The sequence below is a fragment of the Megachile rotundata genome, chromosome 5 (assembly GCF_050947335.1).
Source record: "Megachile rotundata isolate GNS110a chromosome 5, iyMegRotu1, whole genome shotgun sequence".
Classification (NCBI taxonomy): Eukaryota; Metazoa; Arthropoda; class Insecta; order Hymenoptera; family Megachilidae; genus Megachile; species Megachile rotundata.
This window is the reverse complement of record NC_134987.1, coordinates 18,353,170-18,377,578: the sequence shown is the minus strand read 5'-3', so window position 1 is coordinate 18,377,578 and position 24,409 is coordinate 18,353,170. Positions and strand designations below refer to the sequence as shown.

Here is a 24,409-nt window from a genome sequence, read left to right as displayed (position 1 = left end):
AAAATCGTCGCCACTTGATCCTCCGTTTGAAAGCTTTTCGCCCCGGAATTTGCATGCTTCTCTACGACGCCGCTTCTTGTAATTTCTCTCGTAAACACTGTTCGAGCTTTCAATTTTTGTTACGAATTTCGTTCTCGACCGGGGCAAAGAGAATTTTTGAAATTGACGTACATAGCGGACGGAAAAAAATGTGTGTACGCAATGATACAAAGGTGGTTTTAATGAACAAAGTTTCTTCCTTTGTGCAAAAGCACGTGGCAGTAGGAGAATTCGTTGTACGGAATATTACGAGCTTTTCCTCTGTTATTTTATCTCCAAAGGGCATCAAACTGAAAGTCAAAGAGCCGTTCGTCAAACTTGACCGATTCGGAGCTATTTTTGCTGATGAACCTCGCGTTTTATCGGGTTATGTACATACCCCCCTTTCGCGAACGCTTTTATCCAACTGCGATGAATTATACCTTTCAAATATATCTATTTTGTTTTCATTTAAATAATCTGGATTTATGAACTTTAGACTACTTGTTTTGCAGCTATTGAGTTGGTATTTTTAAACATTTCTCATTCTAATTTAGTTAATTAATTTTTGCAAAATAAATCAATATATCTGAATTACTGCGTGCATTATATAAATTCTCTCTGACAAACTTTTTATACTTTGCGGAAATATTGAATTTCAGAGGATACATTTAAACAGTCCAGTCAGTTAAAGCAACAAATGAAAGATCGCAGTCCATTAATCACCTTTTCACCCGACTGTTTCACGTTCGTAATTTATATCCTCGATTCAACGATTTCCCCCGAAGAATCGCAAAAATATGCTCGTGTGCCAACCGCGATCGCCAGGATAGCGATGTCGCTATCGGTTCGCTTTTCCCAGGAGAATCCGATATAATGCGAGCCTTGCGGAAATACATGCGAGAACGTTGGCGGAGGGTGATAAACTTTGTCCTTGCCACCTGTGCACTTCCTGCGGTTTCCAACGGGGATACAAATCTCGAGCGTACGTACCGATACGATTTTTCGTATTCGAGTGTCGCCGGAGTCGGCTTCCCATTTCTTTGTGCTGCTTCCAAGTTCGATAACTTACCACACTTCGCAACGTTCTTATCTTACTTTTAAATGGGAATTATGACGACGAGGAGAATATTTTATTTATTATTTATTCATTTATTTATTCCTTTATTTTTTTTTTTTTATTGGAGAGGTTCATTTGAACTGGTTTCAATAACTGTAACTTTAGTCGTTGAATCATATTCTGAAATTTGATCAAATTGTTAGTAAATCATCTTCATTAGTTTCAGCTGCAATCAGTTTTCTTAGGTACCTGTTTTAATTAAGTATGTGTACATGATGTGTACATGAGATACTATATATACATGAGATGTGCATACTATATGCATACTATATGTACGTGCATACTATAAGTACATGAGATCATATGAGGTCGTAATTGCACCTGCAATTTCATATTAGTTTGCTCTGAATTTTGAACAACTCTGAAGAGTTTGCTTCCAAAATACGAATCAGCCTGAATCAATTTATTAGCTCAACTGCAATTCTTTCGATGACAAAGTCAACTACAATTAACTCCAAATGAAATGTCAGATCTTGTGAACGTCTTTTTCCTCGATGTGCTCCTACGTTCTCGCATTAACGAACTTAGTATCAACACTCTGATAAGGAGGAGGGCAAAATCAATTTTGCGCCTAAGTGTCCTCCATTCGAGCATGGAGCATCGTGCAATTACAGCACTCTCGAGGAACGAAGAACGCTAGTGCGTCTAATGCGCGTTTTCGCGCTCGAACATCTTAACAAGGCTCGATTAACGCGTGTATTTAACTCGATACGCGAGTAGGTAATCAAACCTGCGAAAATCGCTTGATCCCGAGGGATACTTCGGGAGATAACACGGATCCCACGTGAAGCATGAAGTCGATCAGCAAACGCTTAGAAGGAACAGTGGAACGATCAATCCTGGATTAGCTGATTCTGCGGTCAGCTCGTCTTGGTTTGCACACCTCTTTGAGACGCTGATAATCTCCTGGGGTCTTGTTCAAATCTCACGATTGACTCGTATTATTGTCTCAACGTAATACGTGACTTTATTGTTCGACACATTGCTTTTTATATGCTGAGTTTGAATCATTAAGAGACTCATTGGAAAATAGGAACTTGGAGTTCATTCAAAGTGATATATCTCTGAAGTGATTGTAATATTTTTAATGCATATAATTTACATCGTAGAACCCACTAAAATATTCTACCTATTCTTCTATCTATTATGTACATAGAATTTATATAAAATTACTTCCACCCTTATTACAATAAAACCCCCCTCCATTTTCATAATTTCCTAATACATTCACCGTAAAATTTCATACGTAAAATTTTTACATATCTGAATTTAATAGAACCCAATTGAATAAATATCGAGTACAAAGTTGATTTTTAACTGCACTCAGTGGAAAAGGGAAGCGGGGTTTCGCAGTAATGTACGAAACTTTTATCCGAGAAATTGAAGATACTCCTTTGAATTCCCTTTAGAGCTTGCACGGTATCTTAACTTCATATCTACTGTCTGTTATTACTAGCAACGACTTTCCTTATCTCTCGAACAACTGTCCGGCTTTAGCATTTAACAGTATCGCGTTCTGAGCGAGCAAAGGGGCTGCGGCTCGTATCATTTTTCGTTCTCTCGAGAACCATCGAAAGTTTCGTCATTAAAGGAACTACTGCAATGAACGGAACAAACAAGAAACAATCGATGTTACTACAGATCTCTGTTCACGGTGACGGTTGGATCAAACTCCTGTATTTTGCAGATTTTTAATTAGGGTACATGTTTCAATTTCTAAACTTGGAGGATTGAAAAGTGGCTGCATTATATATATGATGTTCCTATATTCTTAAATGTTCAAGTTTCTAAATTCTCAAATTTGTAAATCAGGAAATTCCTGAAGTAAGAAGTCGTTCAACTATCAAATTAGAAAATGAAAAAATTCAGAACTCAGTACATTTTTCAATTTCTAAACTTGGAGGATTGAAAAGTGGCTGCATTATATATATGATGTTCCTATATTCTTAAATGTTCAAGTTTCTAAATTCTCAAATTTGGAAATCAGGAAATTCCTGAAGTAAGAAGTTGTTCAACTATCAAATTAGAAAATGAAAAAATTCAGAACTCAGTACATTTTTCAATTTCTAAACTTGGAGGATTGAAAAGTGGCTGCATTATATATATGATGTTTCTACATTCTTAAATGTTCAAGTTTCTAAATTCTCAAATTTGTAAATCAGAAAATTCCTGAAGTAACTAGTTGTTCAACTATCAAATTAGAAAATGAAAAATTCAGAACTCAGGTGATTTGGAGCTTCAATAAAAATTTACAAAAACACAGATCCCAAGTTGAACAATTTTATTGCAGGCAAATAAATGATCTGACCCTAAAACGCCAAGAATATATTTTAATAACCGATCTGCCATTTATTCGAGGGAATCTCGTGGCAGCGAGAAGTTATCTCGTGGAAGCCATTCGAGTGGGTCGATTCGATATCTTGGAGGGCGATGATACGTCTGGCGAAAGTCTACGAGTTTTGTCGAGGGAAAATCTGGTATATCCTTTGGTGGCTTTTTATCCTGCGAATAAACACAGCGTCGCTGATCCCCTTTCAATTTGCAAGGGGTTCGTACGATTTCGTATTTACAGAAGAGATTGGCCGGCGCAAAAGAAATTAAACGACAGGCAGTCGAATGGCGCTTTGAGGATGTCCGTATCCGTTGAATCGACTCGATTGATTCTGGTCCAGGTCCCTGGAAACGTTTCTCCTTTATCCGTTCTGTCAGCCAAACGAGACGACTGTCTTTCTCGTGCTTTCACAATATTTCCACTTGCAACCCTTCTATGAGATCGTATCCAGGTTATCGCTTCAGACGTTTCCGGTTCAAGGATGCCACTCGGAATCCACGATTAAATTCGAGACGAAATCTTGTTCCTGTATACAGAAAAAGGAAGACGAACTGCTCCTTTGACATTTTTTTATCGCACTGCCATTACGGAGTGCGCGATGACTCCTCAGTCGTGTCATGCATCTTTTATACCGCGACTCTTATTATCCTCTTATGCTCCTCGCTTCTTAACATCTCGAAACAAATTGTTACATTCTTCCAATGAACGCTCGCGTTTCATCAAAATCGTGTACCAGCGGGTTCCTTGTAATTCATTTCCGAAGTTGTTCGCTGCTAGTTAGACTCGTTAGAGTAAACGGTGCTTCATTCACAAAGGCTAAAATTATGCTTCCTTCAGGGGTTCGTTTTATTTTGTCGTCCACGTGACGCTCTCCCAGCCACGTTTCCAGAGACGTTTTTGGTGTCGTAGTTGGAGCTTATATTTATTCATAAGCACCGACGGAATAATTAAAACAACCTCTCTACGGTCTGTTCCGTATTTACTGCCAGACTTTCTCGTGCTCGGTCGTGCCGTGTTTAAACACGGTTAATTTCAAATAATAACATGTCCATCAGTTTTTATCGCTGTATTCCTCGATGGAGATGTTTCCTCTTCAATTTATCGGGTTAAATTACTCGTATTTTGTTTCCAAATGCAGTCGGGAGTCGATAAAATTGTAATAGGTTTTGCTTCGTTTCGATCAGTAATCGAGTAAACTTCTTTTAGAGATTTTATTTAAAATCAGTCTAATTGCTCGAAACTTTGGTACACGATTTTGTAGCGCGTTTGCTAAGAACCTCGCTATTTTTCCTTTGTTGAACAAAGCAGATTATTTATCGCGAATAAATACGAAGCGAGGAGAATACGAATACGAAGCGAGAGAATTACCACGATAAAATTGTTTGATCGCGGAACGTATCAATCCTTTTAGATATTAAACCGTTTGCTGCTACCTTGCAGATGGTTCTGACGTTTAACTAATTGAATGTGTGCCGAGTTCCAAATTAGACGTCCTTCAAGAACGATCTATTTGCCAGCCGGAATCCGCGTGCATTCGCTTATCGCTGATTCGTATAATATTTTTGTAATCGGAAACAAATGAAATGTTTGGCGTAACATTTCAGCAAATATTAAAACGGTATCGATAAGACAGCGAATGCATATTCAATCGAGCTTCTAAATATGGAACAACATTAATTCTCGCTGTTTGCATACCTCGCGTTCGTGTTTTATCTGCGTCAAGCATTGTGCACCGCTCTTCTTCGAAAATCTGCAATTGCAGTTGGTATTTCTGCAATTGTGATATGCAACTGTAGTTGATATTTATGCAACTGTAGTCGATATTTCTATAACTGTAGTTGATATTTCTGTAACTTCGGAATAGTTTATGGTATTTCTGAATCTTGAACCGTAATTTGTGAAGTTGTGCTAATTGCTGTTTGTTCTTTGTTTCAGGTGAGTACTTTTATTTATTCAATTCAGTCCGAGAATCGACCCCGACACGCGAGATCATTGATAGCAGGTGAGTCTCATTTTTGCACGATGCTTTGTCCCTAACTATGACAAATGAACAAAGTGGACAGACTAATGCGACTACGAGCAAACGTCTGTCACGCGATTACATCGATTTTCGCCTCTTAAGACTTTCAACTAAGTTTAACTTATAAACAACGGAGTCACGAAAACCTTTCGCGTAATACAAAGTAGTGATAATTTTATTAAATTCGAGCGTTTCAATGCGATAAACAAAGCTTCACTTCGCCCTGTTCATAATATATAACCGTGTAGCTAATTAATTTAAGTGCGAGTACTTTAGCTTAAGGAGTGTCTTAAGTAACTGTTAGCATTAAGAACATTGATGTAAGAACCTTATTCTATCTGAGGATGATGTTACAAAGAGAAGCGTTTTTCATTTAAGAACGATACCGAGAAATACCTTTTAGAGCGATAATGAGGCGGAAGTTTTTTCATTTAAGGAAACGCTTTTTGTTAAACGACGAGGTGACATCTTCATCGTCTTAAAGATGCTACTGAAAATCGTTAACGTGTTTCGTATCATAATCCGCAATACGATAAATGAGTTAAAGACTAAAATTATTAACGTTGCTCGATATATTTTATGACGGATGGTTCTTTTTTATCGTCGATCAAGGGTGGAAATTTCAAGGCTTCGAAATTATCGTTAGTTTCATATCGTGCAAATGATCATGAGTATAATCAACGGGGTGTATTTACCCTCCCTCAGAGGAAAAAACATTTGAAGTCGTTCATTACACAATATCCGTAGAGATATCGATAACGGAGTGCTAACACAATTTTACGAGAATAAATGCAGATTATTATTAACATCGGTGTGCGATATTATTAATAACGATCTTTACGCATTTATTTTTGTAGAATTAATAATATATCTTTAACAGAAGTTTAAAATAAATTCATGAAGACTATTATTGCTTGTATAAAGATACGGTATTCGACGACGTTATTTACAGTGTAAATTTTACACTCGACTGGGAAAATTGAGATATCTACTAGTTTGTTTACGTAGTGCACCAGAGCGTGGTGCAGTGAATCTGACTTGGACAAGAGAGTAACAATAGTGTGTTTAAGCATTGGAATTAACAGTCGAAGTTAGTTCTACACGAGATTAGTTCCATTATAAAATTTTGTTGTCTTTCATCGAATGTCTGCTATATTTTAACGAGATAGTCCATCCTTCTATATTTATTTTTTTATTTTATTTTCAGTTTGAAACACGTATTTAATTCTGCTGTACATTTTATATAAATTTCTCCGAATTTACCTTAGGCAAGATGATTTTAGAATTACATTAATTATTCATGATAATCAATGACAGTAATTTATTCGGATAGAATCGAGATTGACCGTTTCCGGTATCGGAGATATTTGAATTACAATATTTCATTAATTCCGCGGTTCAGAAATAATTTGCAATTTAAATAATGAAAGTTTATGCCCGGAAAAGTGGAGCACGTAACTTTACTACACTCCGTAGTTTGCAACACGAAATGAGCGGCGTTCGACGATAATTTTGGTAACATATTACTTATCGTCGAGCACAATTCCGAATAAAATTTCCATATTCACAAACATTCAAAATTTATTAATTTGACCCTGCTGTTTTAATTCGTTTTATTAAAAACTAGTGTCCATGCTGTGTTAATTCGACGTTTTGATAATTGTCAATCGTGATCATGCTATAATAAAGTATTCCGTGAATAGAATACCATAGTAGCTAGCGATAAATCATGAGGGGTAGAGCGTCAAGACGAGAAACAACACGATTTACATTTTACGCGGCTGTTCTGCGGTGTCCTTCTCGCTAAATCGACGTTAAATCCGGGAACACAGTCTCGGTTAACCAGATACGAATACCAAATATGTGCCTTTCCTGGACACGAACGGTGTACTTTGCATTTCTGGTTAATTGACTCGTCTCCTCTGGTTCCTGTCCTCATACAAATTAACTTACCGAACTTCATCAAAACTCGCACATTCTTTAAACGGGTAAAACGTAACCTATTTAACCTCTCGTCGTATGATCTCGGCTTTGACTAAAATATACTGCTTTCGACTCTCAAACGTAACGATGTGGAGGTTGCAATAAACATACTTTTTCCGTACTAAATTAGAAAACTATATTTTTAGTCAAACTTGCGAGGACAGTATTGCGAATTTACAGCGTTATGTCGATGTGAAAGAAAATATTTAATAACGTTTTAAAATGCAAATAAGACAAGGACCTTTGACAATATTAATAACAGTAAATACATAATTATTAAGGGTGAATGTACACTGCATTTACATTCGACAAGATACAAGATTTACATAGAATATTTGCAACATCGTACTACGAAAGGTTATGTTTCGCTTAGTCCGCCATTTTGATCATACAAAAGTGTCATTGGAGATAAAATAATTCAAGTCCTCTGACATATGTATAGAGTCCATTGCGTTTACAATGAAACTACGTTACAATCTTCTGAAATTGTCAGTTTTGAATTTCATAGCGAATCAAAATTCATAGTTTATTTCCTCCAATTTTTCTTCGCCGTTTCTTCTTTATCTCCTCCAGTTCTCGTCCGAATTCTGTCACACGAATCTCGCCAGCGATGTCTGTCACGTGAGCAGCTTGACATTCCTTTTCATTTTTGTCTCCGTTTTGTTTGGTTTGTTCGTCAAAAATCCTCTGTGAAAAGGAACGCGATACGTCAAGTGCGTGATCGTTTTTTTTCTTTCATTTCGTTGGCGGATCACACAAAATATCAAAAGCGTGAAACAAAAAGGGGAGAAGGAATAAATGCGTTTGAAACGTTAGACTCTCCCGGGACGGTGAAAAAGGGATTCTATGTCGGAAGAAGTACAAAACTTCGTTTACTGCCTTGCTCTAACAGAAGCTATTTTCGATGAGGTTACTCTACATTTGTTTCTGATCGCACGAAACTTTACGCCACTTTGGAAATGGCTCGGGAAAAGGAAACTTATGAGATCTCAGACATGTACTATAGCTAGAGAAAAGTAAGGTGTATTGATTATATAAAAAAATATTTTTTAACTCTTGAAGTATTCATCAAGTGAATACAATGTATTTTTTTTATATTTCATCTCTTTCTGAAATGACAAGTTGGTTACCTTATTGATCATCTTTAGTTGATTTTGAACTTCAAATTAAAATATACTTGATAAAAATATTTTTCAAGAAAAGAGATTTAATAGAACTTTGAACATTTTGTCATAAAAAAAAATATCGCTAAACGTGGATACCGACAAACTCTGAATACTGTCAATATTTCAAAACTGTCAAAACTTATCGATAATGCCGAAATATCGACAGTGTACATTGATATCGTATCTCCACAGCTAAGATGGAAAAATGATAACTTGTTACGAAACAAGAGAAGAAAAATGTAAAGAGGAGAATGAAATATGGAAGAGATGAAGATTTCCGAGAAATATGAAATTGTCAGATCATGATTTCCCAAAAGGTATTGTGCACGAGTCTTGAAGTATTCTTCGAGTACATTATAATACGTGGATATTCTTGGAAACTGCTGTCGCGCATTGCGACATATAACAATTCTTGTATAAGTTTAAATCGAGTTGCACGGTGCAGCATTTGAATGAGGATTGAAAGTCCGTACAGTATGAAAATTCATATTTTTATGTCGAGAAGAAAATTAATTAAATATGATGTTCAAAACGCATGGATGGTAAAATGACTCTCAGCGAAATAACGGGATATAAATTAATATTCATGCTGAACATTTTCAGTTGTTGGATTATATTAAACTTGTAACACGAGTCCCATTGGTAAAAATACCATCTTTCCCCAGAAATCGTCCTCTTTTATTTGAACAACCTTCTTACAATTTTCTTTTCCCGAATTGAAATGAAATTTTGAAATACGCTCTCGAATCACCTAACAGCGTCCATCTAACAATCGTAACTTTTCCGAAATGAAACTGTTGCAAACAGGACGAGATTATCGCGATTCCCGAAATTGACAGTTAACGCGGTCGTGTCGTGCACGCACCGAATCGCATCAGTTTCGCGATCGTTGACCATAATCGGCCGATCGATCATCGTTCACCGCGATAATTCGTAGCGTCGCATTCACCGGACAGTTCCACGATTATGCCATGTTTCCATGAACGTGGAAATGTTAAATATTCGGGTGGACGGTGATCGCGGTTTTGCGGGAGCGTGCAAAACCTCCGACAAGTTCATTCGAAAGAACGATTGGCCCGTTACCGTGTCGTGCAACGATCGTTAATTCGACGTAGTCAGGTGATGGTCGGTTTATTAGCGGTGAATCGTGATCGTAACTTCACCGAAGAAAGTCGTGGAACGATTTATTCATTATGGAACAATTGCGGTGCGAACTTGCCTCTGGTGTTAACCATTTGGCGCCCATCCAGAATCTGTAGATATTATAATTCCCTATGGTGGATGTTTCACAGACAAAACATACGACTAATTACGGGTGAATTGCAACAGCTGCTATGCTTTTGTGACATCTGGTAATTTTAACTCTCGGGAAACAGCAAGGTTAACTTTACAGTATTCAAAAATTAGACATTCAATGCATAATCAATGTGACGCAATAAAATTGGGGAGGATCGCCATCACCAGAATCGGAAAACAATTAGTTCAACCGTAATAGCGTGTTTGTAAGCAGTGTCTAACATATCGGAATCAGTTTATCCTTTTTGCCCGTCAACGGCGCTATCAGAAATGTTTTATTAGCGGAGTCCTGGTTTCGCGCATTCACCGGCAGAACTATTTCTCTGTGATATTTGGTCGGAAAAAGGTTCGCTCGACGATTCGCTAACCGCAGAGACACTCCTTTTTCAGTTTCGACGATACGCCACTCTCTTCTCTCTGCTTCTTCCATTCTCTTTTTTCTTTCTTCCCCGTGGCTCGTTCCGTTTTTGCAGTTCGTGGAACGCATGAAACGTTGCGGTAGCATAGGTCGACGGTAGCAATCAGAGAATCGGTCGCCTCCGGTGATTTTCACGAATGGAGAACACCGAGACTGCTGGAATCGTGAAAAGTCAGTCGAGCCAACTCGAAAATCGTGACAGCGACAACCACTCTTTCTCTCCGTTAGTTTCTTCGCGGTTTCTCCTGTAAATAGACCGCCGCGAAAATGAAGCCGCGGCCAGAATGTGGAAATCGATCGCTGTCGTTTTTAAATGTTTTCCTAAACATCGCGGCGACTGTATTGTCGACAAGACAAATGCTCTCTTTTCTCTGTCACACTGAACTGTTTCGAATACGCCAAATCGGGAATTTTTCTATGAACAATGGCGAAGACTCAGACTTATTTAGAAGTCTTATAATTTCGCTAGGAATGAGTTTGTGTTTTGTTATTAATCTATTTTAGATTAAAATTTTTGTAGAGTATCTATAGGCTCTTGAAGTATTATAGTATTGCAACGTCGAGTCAGTCTGGTGACGCACTCATGATGCACACTACTGTCTACATCATCATATTTGTACAAGACTACAGCTTTGAGTTCAGTAGCAATATATAACTAGTACAACCACTTCTGAATTAAAGATATACATTTCAACTTTCTCAATATTGTTATAACCTAAGAAAAAATTGAGGTTAAGGCTCCAACCCAGAGGAAATAATTAATTCTCAGTTGTTGATTCTGACTTATCTCAATTGTGTTAAGTTAGGACATATCCAACAATTTCTGTACGTTGCGGAGTCCTCAGAATTACCCGTTAAACGGTTGTCTGCGCGATGAGTTCAGCATCCAATATGGAGGACGTATTCGAACTCGATAACCTACAGAACCATCTCCGTTTCTCTTCCGTCGGCATAAAGCACGCTGTAAGACTCGGTCCGAGCTGGAATTCCTACACGATATCGAAGTACCGATTCCTCCGTTTGAATGGAATAATGACTCGTTTGTATGGATGCGAATGAAAAATGGACGCCAAGTTCGAACGGTTCGCTCCACTAAACTCGAACTGATTTTCAAGCACTCGTGCCGAGCAATTACGGCCGATGTGATCGAATCGAGTCCGCGAAAAGTGGAGGAATAACTGCACGTTTGTTGATATTTGATCGATGCCGAAGCGTCGACCCGATTGCGGAACGAAAAGTTGACACGGGACGTTGAAGAGAGAGGGAAGGCTGCTCGGCCGCAATTTTCCGGCTAAATCGTCCTGGTTTATCTTCGATATTGCAGAAATAAGTTCGAAATTGGAAAGTGGGATTATCGCGGAGGTCCTTTGAGGTTGCGATCCTTTAAACAACTCTTGCGTGTGTGTTTAACCTTCTCAACCGAAGTATCAAATTGCTGCCTTGCGTTTTTGTCCTTTTTAATAGGTCTTGCGTGTCGTAATCGCTCTTTGTGTAGAAAACGTTCTTATCTAATAATTAATATTTTTGTTGAACGATATAAGTAAAAGTAGAGAACTGCTAGGATTTATTAACGATTTACGGTCTGTACTAAATGTCATAAAACTAGATTAAATGCCTTATCGGTGAATTCGCAATCGTACACAAAAAGTAGACGAATAGAATTTATTCTGGATCGGTACGCGTGTTCATCGGGCATAAATCTTGTCGATATCAGAACGAGCTTCAACTTTTAAACAGCACCGGTTTAAATCTAAAATATACGGTTAATCACGATTAGTCTGGGAATATTCATGAATCATATCATTCGTGAATCCGTGTCCATTAATCTTGACTACTTTTTAGCCTTATCGAATTCGAGCCAATCGACATTTATCCAAATATGTGCGACTCGAATATGAACACATTTTGTAGAACGACTCTTTGAATTTATGACCATTTTTATATCTATCGAAGTTCATCGATCGATTAAAATTTCTCTAATGAAATCATAAATAATTCAAACTACGACACATTAGTACAGTATTTTTAATTTTGTTCATTTTAAAATTCGCTCCTTATCTGTCACGCAAATTTTTTCGTTCGGTCATACATTTACCTGTCCATTCGTTAATTTGTAAATGTAACTTTCTGGATGTTTGTTCCGACATTTATACACGTGCTAGAATATTCAGGGTTTAATCAGAGCGAACATGGTTACACTATTAAAAGGTTTCGAAACTTTTTAACGCAGAAATAATATGAAAGTTTACAACTCCGTCTTCCGCGATATTTAAATTCAATTTCACATTTCCTCTGGCGGATTTAATTTATATTATGCACGTATTTTCATGAATTTCATTTAATTTCCGACTGGAAAGCATCATACGAATGAAATTAATTCTAAGAGAGGGCGTAATTGCATTACAACCTTCGACTGATTAACGTCCGTTACCTTCGTCGAACAAGTAATTACCCTCCTACGGTAATACCGTGATTCTCTAAATTAAATTCCTATTACAAAATAGAACGATGAAATCTTGGGAGCAGATGTTCCCAAACGAGCTACATTTATACATTCCACTAAATTGATAATAGTATCAATCTCCAATATCCATTTTACGTCTTCCTCCTTAGATCTATTCAAATTCCTTCGCTTTCAATATTAAAATTTATTAGTCACCTTTTACAAGATTCACTTTGACACCAGCCAGAAACGTGTAACAGGAAATGAATACAAATTTACTTGCCACGTTGGTATTCAAAGCTTGTTTCAAGGATACGTCCAAACTGGTGCCAAATCGTGGATGGATATGCTGGATTATTATAAAACCGAGATAAAAAGATTTCATCCCTTTACGTGCACTGTTTACATGGACTCAAGTGCTCTCACCATTTTTACGAAGGTGAAGAAAAATGAGGGAGGATTACATCTTTATTTCGTGCAAAATTTGCTGTACATTGCTGTAAAGATTATTAAGATAACGCAGTTTGTACATTTACATTTAATATACCAAAGAGAATAACAAACTTTTTTTCATTAAAAACGTACAAAATATACTGCAGCTCTATTGGTCATATAATTTGTAAACGCAGTACATTGTACGTGTACATCCAATATACCAAAGAGAATAACAAACATTTTTTCATTAAATACGTATAAAATATATTGCAGTTCTATTGGTGATATAATTTGTAAACGCAGTTTGTACATTTACATTTAATATACCAAAGAGAATAACAAACTTTTTTTCATTAAATGCATATAAAATATATTCCAGTTCTATTGGTGATATAATTTGTAAACGCAGTTTGTACATTTACATTTAATATACCAAAGAGAATAACAAACTTTTTTTCATTAAAAACGTACAAAATATACTGCAGCTCTATTGGTCATATAATTTGTAAACGCAGTTTGTACATTTACATTTAATATACCAAAGAGAACAACAAACATTTTTTCATTAAATGCGTATAAAATATATTGCAGTTTTATTGGTGATTTAAGATGTAAACGCAGTACATTGTACATTTACATTTAATATACCAAGTAGAATAACAAACTTTTTTTTCATTAAATGCTTATCAAATATATTACAGTTCTATTGATCATATAAAGGAAGGAAATTTTATATAGTTCACACATAAAATGACTAAATGACATTTTTATTGAAATAAGAGCCTTATTAACCTCATAAAAATTTTGACTGTATACAGTCAACGACAATTTTACAATACGTGTATACAACATATGATATCGAGAACAATATGTGTATTGCATTAGAATTTTATATCGACGCATATATGTAAACCGTTTAAAACGCGAAAGGGGTATGTCCGAGCATAAGGAGCCGTTTGAGAAATAAATACGCAACGGGCTGGTGAAGAATCTCGACCCAGAAACGGACAGATTCTCGAATCGACAGCAATAAAAGCGACAACGGTAGCTTTTACGAAGGCATCGCCGTGAGAATGGTTACACGTATCTACACGCGTCTCCGTTGCCGATGTTCTCGTTTTCTTTTTCCCCGGGTCGGTTGCTGAATCGTGGCAGCGATAAGTTGTCTCTGTCGTTGCTTGCTCGACCCCTTTCTCTCCCCCTTTTGGCTCGCTTTTCGAACGAAATACTTCGGTTTCAAACGCTTTTAAGTGCTTTCCGCTGTTGCTTCTGAACTACCGAAAATCCAGCCGACGTGTATCCAGCCATTCTGATCGAGCTGGCTGCCGGAATTCCTTGACAGAAAGGAGCGCACTCGTCCATACCCCTCGGAATACCTGCCATGCTTTCCGATTCACGATTCTTCTTTGTTTACTATCTTTCGGACTTCATACACTTCATTTCGATCTTCAAATGTTTTCTTGAGAGGATGCAATTTTCTTTTCGACATTGAATGTCCTTGTTTTTGTCCTGTTTTTATTTAATTGGAAAGTTGTATGAATATATCAATTTTTTGGGAGATACTGTGTGTAAAAATATAAAATTTCGTGGCAAGTATTTTTACTGTAAAATTATTTTTGACTATGTTGATGTACTTTCGTTGAATTTCAAGGTGGTATCTTTTTTCCATTATATAGTAAGAGGCATTGAATTTTGTTTTACAAGAGGAAGATTGCAAATTTCAGAATAGTTAGATATGCATCGGTTGGAGGATTACCATGTTACATAATTGTAGTATTTTACTTGACAATATTATTATATATATTCTATTGAAATGATTAATATAGAGGTACAGAGTATGATTCCTACATAACAATAGCAGTCCTCTACCACCTAAATATCCCTTACAAATATCAGCTCAATATCCTCTATGAACACAACCTAAATATCCCTTACAAATATCGTCTTCCCTCATGAATACTTAAACATCCCTCATATCACCTTAATATCCCTTATGAATATTACCTGAATATCCCTTACAAATATCATCTGACATCCCCTACGAATACAACCTGACTATCCGTTACAACTATAATCCGACCATATCCTATTTCAAAACTATTCCATAAAATAATCCCCAATCAAAATCCCTGTCACAAAAAAATTGGACGAAAAAAAAATTGTTCGAAAGTTGTCTCGTTTCCGCGGTACACGTTTCACGATCCACCGTAATAAAACGGAATGTAAAAGCTTGCGGAGTAACCAGTATGGAAACAGACAACTAACGAAGCATGATATCAAGAACAGTAGATATCGTTAAATCGTGTTCAACGTCGATTTATAATTTGATGCGGGTCCGCGCTAGCGGTTCGCCTCGACGAACGTAAACAATGATTGGAAATGATGTTGGATCCATGCAACTGGCTTGCATACGTGTTGCACCGTGACCTTTTGGCACGTATCCAGCGTGGATCGTGTCGCTTTTGCAGCTCGTAATTGAAAGTTCGTTTGAACGACCGAAAAGTTTGAATTCCCGTAAGTGGGCAGCGAGTCACCATATAGGACTGAAAGTTTTCGATGCTGAGTTTTGACCAAAATGTACAAACTATCGCTTTCCTTCTTGGTTTTATTTTGGTTTGGATGTTTGTTTTCTATGGAGTCGATGAGTGTATGAGCGGTTTTGTTGAGAGTGTGTGGAAGTTTGGAGAGAGTGGAAGCTTGGAAATTTGGGTTTTGTGGATTTGGGAGGTGGAGATGGGGAGTTGGGAATTTGGAGGTCTAGGAATTTGGGGGTTGAGAAGGTGGAAATTTAGGGACGTGGAAATTTAGAGATGTGGAAATTTAGAGAGATGGAAATTTAGGGAGGTGGAAATTTAGAGAGGTGGAAATTTAGAGAGATGGAAATTTAGGGAGGTGGAAATTTAGAGGTGTGGAAATTTAGAGATTTGGAAATTTAGAGGTGTGGAAATTTGGGGACGTGGAAATTTAGAGATTTGGAAATTTAGAGAGATGGAAATTTAGAGGTGTGGAAATTTGGGGACGTGGAAATTTAGGGAGATGGAAATTCAGAAGTGTGGAAATTTGGGGACGTGGAAATTTAGAGATTTGGAAATTTAGAGGTGTGGAAATTTAGAGACGTGGAAATTTAGAGACGTGGAAATTTAGAAAGATGGAAATTTTGGGAGATGGAAATTTAGAGGTGTGGAAATTTGGGGACGTGGAAATTTAGAGGCGTGGAAATTTAGAGAGATGGAAATTTAGGGAGATGGAAATTTAGAAATTTGGAAATTTAGAGGCGTGGAAATTTAGAGATGTGGAAATTTAGAAATTTGGAAATTTAGAGATTTGGAAATTTTGATACTTGGAAATCTAGGGGCTTGGAAATTTTGATACTTGGAAATCTAGAGACTTGGGAATTTGATATTTTAAGAATATTGATGAATTCCACAATTAGTATCTTTCAAAATTTGAGAACTTAAAAGTTCACCAACCTTCCCTCTCACAAATTTCAAAATTCCAAAACACCTAACTTCACAATTTTCTAAATCCCACAATTCACAAACTTAACCCAGTAATTCCTAAATTTCTAAATTTCTAAACTTGAGACTTTAAAACCACACGAACCAGAAAATAAATAGATACCTTTTCCAAATATTTGCGAATCTAAAATGCGAAGATTCGTAGACGAAAAAAGACATTTCTCGGCATTTCTCGTTTTAAAAACGCTTAATCCATCGACTGTAATTTACTTCTTGTCCCAACTAGCATCCAGCGTGCAACCACTTAGCGGTGGTGTGCTTACAGTTCAGCTTTCAGCGATTACTTGGACCCGACTTAAGTAGATTCTTTTCTTACCCCTTTCCCTTTCCTTCTTTTCCATTTCTGTTCTCTGCTTCCGTTTCCTTGGCCAGTTCTTCTTGCCACTTTAGAGGACTGTTTTTCGTTGAAAATCTAGGACGAGTGGGCGACCAGCTTCCCCTGCATCGTTGATTGTTATTCAAATTTCAGTTTATATGCTTTCCATGTACTAGGCTAATAACCCATTTTTTGCTTTCTTGTATTTCTGTATTAACTGTTTGATGAATGTGAGCTCGATCAATATTTAATAGATGGTAGAATAGTTATGAATTTAATTGCTGAACTGATGTACTAACTGTACAAAATAGTTCTTTATTAAATAGTTCTTTTTAGCAGAAATAATAGAGACGTTTTGCAATTGTTTTTTATTTTATTTTTATCTAGGACACTGTCACATATGTGTACATTTAATTTTCTGTCAAATTCTACGTGCTGAAGTTGTTTTCTACTTATCTTCTTCTATAATATACACACACATGTGTATATTCTCAGTATATTACACACATGTGTATATTCTCAGTATATTACACACATGTGTATATGTATTTAATTTTCTCTCTAATTCAACAACAATGACCACACATGTGGACAGCACCACTTCATGTTACATATCACTAATATCTTCCTAACTTTCTTACTTAGTTGACTCAAAATAATTTTCAAGTGTACAGAAAATTAGAGTGTTTCCTTTCCAAATGATTCCCGTAGAGATTAAAGCAAGAACTAGTGTCTCAAACGAGAAGCGTCCCATTCCTTTATCTCGTTCCTCCAGGGTCAGTGACTCGCTAAACGGTTAAGCTTTTGCCAAAATATCTGTTCGGTTTACATGAGGGTACCCTCACCGAAACCTTTCGAAACTTGGACATTATCGGTCAAAATCGTTTAATTTCGTCTTGATCGAAAGTTCAGCATCGATACCCGTATTATTCATCGATTTTTATCTTTCTAATTGTTCTAAGCTATTTATCTCTATGCGACATTAAACACAGCTCGACATTTAACACGGAGGTAAAGGTCGTCCCGGGAAGTTGAGAAAGTTGCGGCATTCGAACGTTGCTCGTTAAATTTTATCGTAGCTATAATTCTTTAATTGCGGACCAAGTGTCCGATTCGTTTGATGGTCGAAGTCGTGCACAATCAGACGGAACGGCGATAGAATAAATAGGACATTGGGGATCGTCGAGGCACGTACACGCAGAACTTCCTGTCCCTCGGGTTAAATCCTAATGCATATAAACGTACTTCCCCCGAGTCGGCAGCATTTAATTCAAATTTCATCGAACGATCGATGTAGAAGCGACGCTGGTTTAGCCGGAATAGATTTATGTTCTAATAAATCTTACCGGCAACTGGAGCGTAATACGTCCGCTCGAAATCTAAAGTCAAAGTTCAAACACGAATTCTATTGTTTTATTTTGTTTGTGTATATCGATCAGTGTCCCGGTAATGCTGGAACCGCATAGACGCATAATAGTAGTCGATTCAATATCACGAAATCAATGTACGATAGATTTCAATACGGTCTTTAATTCAGTGTTTTCTTTACTTAATTGACCCAACCTTGTCCATTGTTCTCTGTAGTTTTATTCGGTGCAGTTCTCTAGCTTTCTAGTTGGAGTTCTATTGATATTTAGTATATGAATACTTAAATCTAGGAATAGATTTAATGATCTACGAGGCATTTGGCTAGATAAGAGATACGATGATATGTAGTGGTACGTTTGGAGATATTTGGACACATTTTACAAATCGCGTCTTCGACAAAAAAGTATTGGTATTCGATAAAAAAGAGTGCATTCAATATGTTTGTTCCTATTCTCTGTCCGCGTTATCATTCATATTTTCAGGGTACATTCACCGTTACAGCATGAATAAAGGTACGTCATAGACATTTATGAATGGGAAATATTAGCGGAATACATCAGGGAAGTACAAACAGCTACGCTATAAAATATTGATTCAACGTCAGCAACTTATCGTCGTTTCCTGAATTCCTTCCTCAGTTTCGCCCTCAGATTTTTCAGACAAGACCGTCCGTTCGTCGAACGTCCTGTTTTATTTACGAAACACCGCGTACTTGAAATTCTCCTATCCGAAGTATCTCACGGATGTACGATATTTTATAAGCTGCAACGTATGCTTCCTTTGAATAACAACACGTGTAAGAACTTACGGATTTCTGAATTTTCTTGCGATTCCAAATTTCTGCATCCTGTATTTCTGAATTCCTAATTTCTTTATTTTCTTGAATTCCGAGATTATCAAATTGATGTTCAAAGGAAACAAAGTTGGTTAGATTAGGTTAATTTCAAACTTTTATTTGTTTCAAACCTTGAGATCTTTAAGTATTTATGTTCCTAGATCCTTAAATTCTGAAATAGTCTCTTACAAAATTTCTAAATATTCAAGTCGTAAAGTTTCCAAATGTCTAAGTCTCCATATTCCTGTATCACAAAATAATTTCTACAGGAAATCCAGATTTACTCTTAGCTATCGAAGTATCGGACTACGTCATCAAGTATCGAACTCCGATTGATCATTGACTCGATGGATATTATGCATACAGGAAGTTCAATCTCCTGTGTATTCTATTTTCTTTCGACGTGTATTAGTCGCAAATTTATACCCATAAACTGGCTGCTGTCGATACGCCAGCTGTATCGATTGTTTCTGCATCAACTCCGAGAAGCACCGCGATCTCTGTGTGTTAGAAATTAGTGTCTAGAAAGCGAAATCAACGTGCTTCAATTTTGACTTCATATCTGAAGATTCCCTTCCTCGTTCAGATTTAAAGACTTTTAGTCTTTAAAAGACTTTATTAAAGACTTTAAGTATTCAATTTGGTGCTCCATATTCAATTTTATCGAATTGCTTGCCTGTATATTTCAATCTTTGTATATTTTTCATCTTAATCTAATCTAACCTTCACGTCCAAAGGTTAGTCAAACCTAACCTTTATTTATGAAGGTTAGACTAACCTAACCTTCACGTCTAAAGGTTAGTCAAACCTAACCCTTATTTATGAAGGTTAGACTAACCTAACTTTTGTACACAAAGGTTAGTCTAATCTAACCTTCACGTCCAAAGGTTAGTCAAACCTAACCTTTATTTATGAAGGTTAGACTAACCTAACCTTCACGTCTAAAGGTTAGTCAAACCTAACCCTTATTTATGAAGGTTAGACTAACCTAACTTTTGTACACAAAGGTTAGTCTAATCTAACCTTCACGTCCAAAGGTTAGTCAAACCTAACCTTTATTTATGAAGGTTAGACTAACCTAACCTTCACGTCCAAAGGTTAGTCAAACCTAACCCTTATTTATGAAGGTTAGACTAACCTAACTTTTATACACAAAGGTTAGTCTAATCTAACCTTCATGTCCAAAGGTTAGTCAAGCCTAACCTTTATTTGTGAAGGTTAGAACAACATAACCTTCACGTCCAAATGTTAGTCAAACCTAACCTTTATTTGTGAAGGTTAGACTAACATAACCTAAATTTTTTTTCGTAAGATGGCTCTAAGTGGCAGAAAAATTTTGAGTAGCGTTACAGGTAATATTTTCATATGACCATTTTATTATTTTCTTTCACCGTTCTACTATTTCACTACGCCACTATTTTATCGCTCCACGAATATACGTTTATTATTGATAGCAATCGATCAGATCAATTATAGTTAAAATACTACAGATTTTACTCCACGTATCTAATAGTAGATCGTACGGATATACCGCTGTATTAATGGAAACGTTACAGGTAAAAAAAGCTACAGTGAAATATAGGATTCAGAATTTAAATAGCAACGGTGTGACGTATTGACGTATCTGAATCCGTCCAAATATTTAAAAGATTAAACTGTGGCGTTATCCAGTTCGCAGTTAACTAACAAAAAATGGAGCGAAAAGAATAACCGAATTTTAACATCAAAATCGATAAAAGTTCATGCTCGTGTCATAAAACTGTGCCCTATCGCAAACGGTATCGAATCTGATTCGAAACCATCCATCTTCGAATCGATTGAACAAACAGTTTTTATTTTATCATTTACTGTAAAATACTCTTAACGATCTAATATATTCTTAACGATTCAATATACTCTAAATTATTCAAAATTCAAATTGTTCTTGATGGTCCAATTTTCTAACGAACAGGACAATCGAACGTTCTGACAGAAATAGGATAATCGAACATTCTAACACAAACGGAATAATCGAACATCTAACATAACTAGGATAACCGAACATTCTAACATAAATAGGATAATTCTCCATCTGCAATTCGGACGTGTCCTATATTTTTGGCGGGCGCTGTACGTAACCGCGTTTCACACGATTTCCCTCGAGCTTTCACTTTCTCTAATCAATTTATAATGACGCCGGAAGTTCCAATTGACCGCTGTGAACGGTGACATCAGCTGAACGTGTCCTTTGGTCTTTCGTTACCGATATAAATCACTTTTCTACGTGCGGTTCTAGCTGCGGTTGTCTGCTCCGACCGTGTCTACTGACTGCTATACAGGGTGTCTAACCCTGCTGACACCGTAACTTCCCAACCATTTATTTACAGCAAACTGCGTCGACTTTAACGGAGACGAATTTTTCTCTGCTTTATTTCGACTGGCACGAAAGGTCGAGTTTTTATTTTCAAATGGTATCTTATTCATCTGAGAAATGGGACTTGCTTTTCATATCGCTTAGGTGACTAATACCATTCTCATAAAAAAGGTTGTTTTTATTGTGTCGAGCTGTTCTTATTTTTTTTTTAAGACAATATCATGTTATAGGTTCACAGGTTAATAAGTATACATATAATTATAATTAGGTTTGTTACTGATTTAATTCATTCAGCATTGTGTTTCGTTCACGATGCTCTTCTAATTTCTTTCAAATTTTCTTTCACATTTTCTTCCACATTTTGTACAGTTTATAATTTTAAACCTATGCTTATAAAGAATCCTCAGTCTAAAGCTAAAGAAAACGGTGTTAATGTCCCTTCATGTAGGACTTAATCTTAAGGACCCAGTTTACGACACGAGTGTAATAAACGTTAATCATGTATCACAAAGTGCACCATCATAGTTTTTCCCCTCACAAGACCTATTTTATTGCACAATTTTCGCCCGAGGAATGTTTGATAACGTAAACGGTTATAAAGTTTTAGAGGCGAATCACTTAAGCCGGGACACCCTGTAGGTAACACGGTGTACGAGCGTATCGCGCTTTAATTATCAAAAGTTTCGTAGAGCCTTGCACCTGGCTCAGTCGTTAGCCACCGGTTTAACCCCGCATTTGGTTAATCCTTTATTCGTCCCGCTCTCTGATAACACGGTGAATTTTCTTAGAAACGTATCGTTAACTGTACCGGTATATATTTCACGGTTATATGTATCAATCGAATAAATTGCCGTAAATTGGGGGTTGGAACTCGGTGGCTCAACGATAGAGATCTATCGTGCTGTTCATCCTTCTTTTATCTGAGAGCTGTTACACTAAGGCACTGTGGTATTAAGTCTTTATTATTTTCTTATCCGCTACATCGCTGAGAAAAGAGAAGATATGAGCTTTATGGATTACGAATGTTTATTTATGACATGTTATTTATGACTGACACGGAGGTTTACAAGATGTAAATAAATCTGGGGGATTGAATGATTTATGTTTACTCTGCAGAGTTTGATGTATCTTGAATGCATGAACTTATAAAAATTGACCTGTGTCTATGTGTCTACTTTTTCTACAGTTTCACTCAAACTTACTATTTTCATTGAAAATTACACGTCGTTAATTAATATCAAAGTACGCGACAAATATAGCTCCCATTTCGAATGCGCCTTCATTTGCTGATGCTTTCCTTTGTACTGGTCGTGTGCGTATAATTACGCTGTAATCCGGCAATGTGACACAGTTTTTTAATTGGAACGACCATGCTTCGTAATTGCATGGATAATATCGAATTGTAGGTTTGTGGGCCACGTATCGGAGCATCGTGTCAAATTTTCCTCGACTAAAGACCTCCAATTAAACGATCGTCTTTGATGCCTTCAAGAATCAAGATCTGAAAATGATTCATTAAAAACTTTTTCAACTTTAGATATAAAAATTCGTTTAAACAGAATTTTCTACGAACTCCTTCCTCCTCGTTTTATAATTACCAGAATATGTAATAAAGCAGTCTAACGAGATTAAGTCGCGAGCTTACAGAAACATTTTTGCCCTCCATACAAAACTAAATTATTAAATCCCTTAATTATCCGAGGGCCACTCATCTCATTTTTACCACCTGTAACGAGAAAGAAGAGGGATCTATAGATCTGATCCATAAGGGCAGAAAAAGAATTCCTATTTTCCAAACGGAAGCTAATTACGACTCGTTAGGTGTCGTTTCTTAAGGAAACGAGGGAAGCTAACATCTTGTCCTCTTTTTCGTGCTTTCTGTCCGATGAACTCGGCTGCTTCGACACCGATAAGCCGCGAGATTGCGCGTCGCGTATTAGCTCGTTTGCCTGTTAGAACCACGGTCTAGTTTACCCGATGTATTGGAGCAGCTCGTTAAACCAAGCTGCACATGCGTGCCAACGTGGATCGTTACCAAAATTAAAGGACTGACCCATGGTGCACAATTTTTTATCGCGATCCAAGGGTTGACACGCGTCTACCTTGCACGCGGCTTTTTCTTTCATCCCTCGTCATCTGCTTTCGTTTCGACGCAGATTACTATTCTCTTCATAGTTATTGCTATGCATTCAATATACGCAATTGTCCGTTGCTGGAATTTGGGAATCTGCAAATTTTGTGGTGTGATGCACAAATGTTTTGCATTTTGAATGTTAGGGAAATTGATACATCGAAAACAGTTTGCAAATATTTCCTCACACATTGAATCACATAATAATACATAAATAACAATTTACATAATAATAAGTAACAAGTTACACAATAATAAACAAGTTCAATAATAATAAATAACAATTTACATAATAATAAATAACAATTTACACAATAATAAGTAACAAGTTACACAATAATAAACAAGTTCAATAATAATAAATAACAATTTACATAATAATAAGTAACAAGTTACACAATAATAAGTAACAAGTTACACAATAATAAACAAGTTCAATAATAATAAATAACAATTTACATAATAATAAGTAACAAGTTACACAATAATAAACAACAAGTTCAATAATAATAAATAGCAATGTACACAATAATAAATAACAAGTTCAATAATAAATAATATCGAGTATTACAAAAAGTATTATAATAGCAAAAGAAGTAATGGTTTAGATATATTATCAGCCGACAGTAAATGCGTAGACGAAATACGAGAAGACAT

At 36.5% G+C, this 24,409-nt stretch overlaps 1 protein-coding gene and 1 long non-coding RNA gene across 9 annotated transcripts in view; one reads left to right on the top strand and one right to left on the bottom strand.

The window, feature by feature from the left end:
* Positions 1 to 24,409, top strand: part of unc-13 — a 300,331-nt gene that overhangs the window by 96,866 nt on the left and 179,056 nt on the right. The window lies entirely within an intron of this gene.
* Positions 7,758 to 8,830, bottom strand: LOC143264563 (uncharacterized). Its single transcript, XR_013038316.1, has 2 exons — positions 8,604 to 8,830; positions 7,758 to 8,160 (listed from the first exon to the last, which is right to left on the bottom strand). It is a non-coding gene; the product is annotated as an uncharacterized LOC143264563 (long non-coding RNA).